Source organism: Crocuta crocuta, unplaced genomic scaffold (genome assembly GCF_008692635.1).
Source record: "Crocuta crocuta isolate KB4526 unplaced genomic scaffold, BGI_CrCroc_1.0 scaffold262, whole genome shotgun sequence".
Classification (NCBI taxonomy): domain Eukaryota; kingdom Metazoa; phylum Chordata; class Mammalia; order Carnivora; family Hyaenidae; genus Crocuta; species Crocuta crocuta.
Genome location: NW_027528869.1, coordinates 1,327,023 through 1,332,380, shown reverse-complemented (window position 1 = coordinate 1,332,380; position 5,358 = coordinate 1,327,023). Strand labels below are relative to the sequence as shown.

General features: G+C 38.1%; 1 pseudogene; it reads right to left on the bottom strand.

The window, feature by feature from the left end:
- Positions 1-948: 948 nt before the first annotated feature.
- Positions 949-1,498, bottom strand: LOC144225205 (small ribosomal subunit protein eS8 pseudogene; annotated as a pseudogene).
- Positions 1,499-5,358: the final 3,860 nt, after the last annotated feature.

Here is a 5,358-nt window from a genome sequence, read left to right as displayed (position 1 = left end):
AGCTGCCACATTCAGAACCATTCTCCAAACATGTAAAACTGGTGCCCCTCACCCTTCTGCAGTCTCCTGAGGAACAGTTTTTCTCTCTGTATTGTTATCTTACCAGCACATGGTCAAACCAATGGGCTCTTGGATATACATACAAAAAAGATAAGGAATTTCTAACCTACTTTTATGCGCATGCCAAGTTTATTGCAGGTTATATCCAGGAGTTGCTGTCCGTGATCTCTTAGGGATAAAGAACTCCTCAAAGGGGAATGAAACCCTTCTTTTCATCAGTAGCTGAACTTTCTTGCTGCGACCAGATCAGTTTCATCACAGTTTTAGGCTATTCCGTGTGAATTTGTCAGCAAATGTAACTAGAAAATGAATAATTTATTCCCTTCCATAAGAAACCTTTGTCAAGTAATGTCTTAGGCCCTCTTCAAGAAACAATACATGTTTATCAAGCAAGAGAAGAAAAAGTGTTTCCTTGGATATTGGAAGAATAATAGATGTTTTAGTGTGCTGCAGGGGAGCTATGAATACCCTAACTCCTCTCAGATATTCCCAAATTGTTGGGCTCACTCTCTTTCCCAATCAATGCACATAAAGCAGATTTATAAATTCTGTGACTAGAATTCAGCAATCTCAAAAATCGGACTCCATATTTTCTTCCCCCAGCAATTTGGAAGCTATCAGAAACCTTACAGTTACACAAAATAAAATTTCTTAATGTAGAAAACTCCCTGAAGTACACTCTTTGCTTTGATGTGAAAATTTAGAAATCTGACTGTGATCAGTTATTAACATATCTAATGTCATTGGTAGCAATGACTCTATCCTGCGGTCTTAGCATTTCTCACACATTGCTTTTTTTGTTTGCTTGTTTTTTGTTTTTGCTTTTTTTTTTTTTTTTACAGGGCAGAATAAACACCTTTATTACATGACCGAAGAAAAGAGGAAGATTTATTTGCCTTTCTGGGCTTTGATTTTCCTCAGATAGAACTCTATCTAGCTCCTCGCCCTCCAGCACATAGCCATCTGCTCGACCACATTAGCCTGGTCTTGAAGCAATGCATGCACACAGCTTTCCCTGCTGGAACTGCTCCTCCAGAAGACTGCTGATTTTGGCATTCTTTTCCTTTCATCATATTTCTTCTGAATTTTCTTTGATTGTTTTTTGGTTAAAATCTCTTCCTCCTCGGGAGTCAGCTTGGCCCCCTTCTTGCGGCCCAGGGGCAGTGCATAGTGAGACTCGTACCACTGCCAGTATAGTGTGCTGTCAATGAGCATGATGCAGTTCTTCACCAGGGACTTGGGGCAGACCAGTTCATTTTTGGATGCATTACAGACAACATCAATAATCCTTATTCTGTGTGTACAACACTCAGAGCCCCAGAAGAAATTCCCCACGTCCAGCCTCAAGGCACNGCTCATACTTCCACTTCTTGTGGCAGGGCTTTCTCTTGCCGCTGGTCTTGCGGCACTTGTGCCAGTTGTCCCGAGAGATGCCCATCGCTCTCAGCGCTAGCTGCGAAAGAGATGACACTGCCTATTTTTCAATGGGGGAAATTATCCAAGCCTTTCTCCAGATTCTGATACACAACAGTATCATAAACAAGCTTAATTAGAAGTTTTGTCTGTTCATTCCACTCAAAATCACCTTCCCTTCCTAGAATGTAAATAAGATTTTCTCTGCTTTCTGCCCCATCCTCGCCAGATAACTAATTCCAAACACTCTACATTTTACTATGCTTTATCTCCCTAAAAGCCAATCAATATGAGCTGAAAGGAAAATGTATTGGCAATTTTGAGAGTGAAGAATTTCTGTTGAAAAGGCAGTCTCTCCCCTTCTCAGGAGGGTATTTTTTGACCCAAAGCCATGTAAGGCGAGCATAGGTAGAACCACTGGTGGGGATTAGCATTGTCTTTGCAAATGGACATCCCACTATCTGTCAGCTTACCTGATGAGTTGCACAACTGATACGTTTCTCCTGCTTTGCCCCATAAGCTGAGTATGGTATGGACAATCCTATAAAAGAATTCTTGGAATTTCAGAATCTCTTTGGCATTTTCAGCCTTTCAACAGTATTTTGGAAAATAAATATACTTACTATGTGTCTCCTAAATTTAGAAACCCAAGTGAACACAGAGTTTGGTGTCCACTTTTGTGCTAAAGATTATGACAGACAATTTAAAGGTATCATGGTTGTATTAACCAGAATTCTCCAGGGAATCAGAACCAATATGAGATACATACACACATAATTTATTGCAAGATGTGTCTCACACAATTATGGAAGCTGAGAAGTCTCACATCTGCTAACTGTAAGCTGAAGACCAAGGAAAACAAGCAGTATATTTTTTGGAACTGGAGGATCAATGGTGTAAGTATCAGGGGAGAAGAATGATGTCCTAGATTAATAATCAGGAAGAGAGTGAACTACTCCTTCTTCTTTTTTGTTCAATTCAGACCCTTAATGGGTCAGATGATAGATACCAATATTGAAGAAGTCAATCTGCTTACTGAATTCACTAATTCAATGTTAAATATATATGGGGTACCTGGGTGGCTCAGTGGGTTAAGCATCCAACTTTGGCTCAGGTCATGATCTCACAGTTCATGAGTTTGATCCCCATGTTGGACTCTGCTGACAGCTCAGAGACTGGAGCCCGCTTTGGATTCATTGTCTCCCTCTCTCCTTACCCTTCCCCCACTTGTGCTCTATCTTTCTCTCTCTCTCAGAAGTAAATACACATTAAAGTTTTTTTTTTTTAATACTAAACATATAGGAAACACCTTTGCAGGCACACCCTGAAATATTGTTTAATTTGGGTTTCCTATGTCCCAGTCAAGTTGATACATAATATTAACCACAACAATAACAATGCCATGTGCATGGAAAGGAAGAGTTAACCACCAAACAATCTTTCCAAAATTTTAGGCATATGGAAGAATTGTATGATAGTTACATGGACACCAATGAATGAATTTAGATGTTAGTGGAGGGTCAGAAGCCACTGGACAGCTTGAATGGCTGCTGGGTTAAAAAATATGATACTCAATCCAAAGGAAGTTTTGGCGAAAAGTACCAGTGGTAGGGTCAAAAAGGAATGGATGATTTTCTAGAGGGATTCTCAATTTTGGAGGGTGAATCTGAACATTATTTTAAGGAACCCAAGAAACAACTCCATATTACCTGCAAATATAAATGCCAGACAAGACCAGACTGAAAAAAAAAAAATGAATTCACGAAGCACTTAACAAACCAACTACAGTGGAATAAAGTTAGGAGAACTGCACCTCCCTATGTTCCTCCTCTCTTTCACCAACAGAAAAGAACCTAGTTCCTAGAAAAAGAGAGAAAAAGCTGTCACACCTCATGTCACACCTCAGAAGGGAGAGCTACATCACACTTCATATTATCCATTTGAAATAGCCAAGGCCACTGCTCTCACCTGCACCGTGGGGAGGGAATAGAAAATTTTTGACTCACATTTGAGAGTAGTTTTAAAAGTGAATAGAACTGAACATTCAATCCCAAATATAGTCTGGTTACAAACATTTTCTTAATAGCTTAACAGTTACAGACTCTTATTTGGATGCTATAAAGGACCTACTACCCAATGCGAAAGGGGATTAGGCACAATATAGTTGGAGATGGCAATTATTGTTAAATAACAAAACCATTTATGTTTACTTTCCAGTGAATATAAATTCCACAATAAACTAGCTAAATGAATAATCTATTTGAGAGTTGTATATCTCACTGAACTGATGGAAAGGCAAAAGAATTAGATATAGAAGTAAGATAGGGAAACAGAACAGATATAGAATTAGGATACAGAATTAGGATAGGACAGAAACACCACCACTTAAACAATACCACCACAAAAAATAATGATCTCTACTTAATGTTTATTTTCTGTGTGTTTCAGTTCAAGATTAAAGTACTAAAAGAAGTCATTTGGTTAAAGTTAGGTCTAAGGCCCATGCCATACACAAAAATAAAATCAAAATGGATAAAAGACCTAAAATGAGACAGGAAACCATCAAAATTCTAGAGGAGAACACAGGCAGCAACCTCTTTGACACTGGCCACAGCAACTTCTTTCTGGACAGGTCTCTAGAGACCAGGGAAGCAAAAGCAAAAACAAACTATTGGGGTCTCATCAAGATAAAAAGCTTCTGCACAGTGAATGAAACAATCAACAAAACTAAAGACGACCTGTGAAATGATAGAAGGTATTTGCAAATGACATACCTGATGAAACGTTAGTATCCAAAGTCCATATAGAACTTCTCAAACTCAACACGCGAAAAACAAATAATCCAGCTAAGAAATGGGCAGAAGACATGAACAGACACTTTTGCAGAGAAGACATTCAGATGGCTAACAGACACATGAAAAGATGCTCAATATCACCTATTATCAGGGAAACATAAATTAGAACCATGATGAGATAGTACCTCACACTGTCAGAATGGCTAAAATTAACAATGCAAGAAACAGATGCTGGAAAAGATACGGATGAAGGGGAACCATTTTACACTGCTGGTGAGAATGCAAATTGGTGCAGCCACCATGGAAAATAGTATGGAGATTCCTCAAAAAGTTCAAAATAGAACTACCCTACATCCCAGCAACTGCACTACTAGATATTTACCCAATGGATTCAAAAGTACTGACCTGAAAGGGCACATGCACTCCAATGTTTATAGCAGTGCTATCAACAATAGACAAATTATGGAAAGAGCCCAAATGTCCCGTGACTGATGGATAAAGAACAGGTAGTATATATATAATGGAATATTAGTCAGTCATCATAAAGAATGAAATCTTGCCATTTGCCACAACATGGATGGAGGTAGAGTGTTTTATGCTAAGTGAAATAAGTCACTCAGAGAAAGATAAATATCATATTATTTCACCCATATTTGAAAGTTAAACAAAACAGATGAACATAGGGGAAAGAATAAAAAAAGAGGGAAACAAACCATACGTGGCTTTTAATTATAGAGAACAAACTGAGGAGCGAAGGTGAATGGGGAATGGGCTAAATGGGTGATGATTTTTAAGGAGGACACATGTGATGAGCACTGGGTGTTATATGTAAGTGATGAATCACTAAATTTTACTCCTGAAACCAATATTATACTATATGTTAACTAAAATTAAAAAACTTAAAAAATAATAAAATACAACAAAAATAAGACCCATCTATTGACCATATGAGGGGTCTCTAAGGAATATTTTATTAGAATCTTTGAGGACTATTTGTTTTTGTAGCAGAAGAACATGGCATTTGAATTTACTGAGCAATGAGCACTATTTTCTAAACTAAATTCAGTTTGCTATCAGAAAGGGAAAAGTG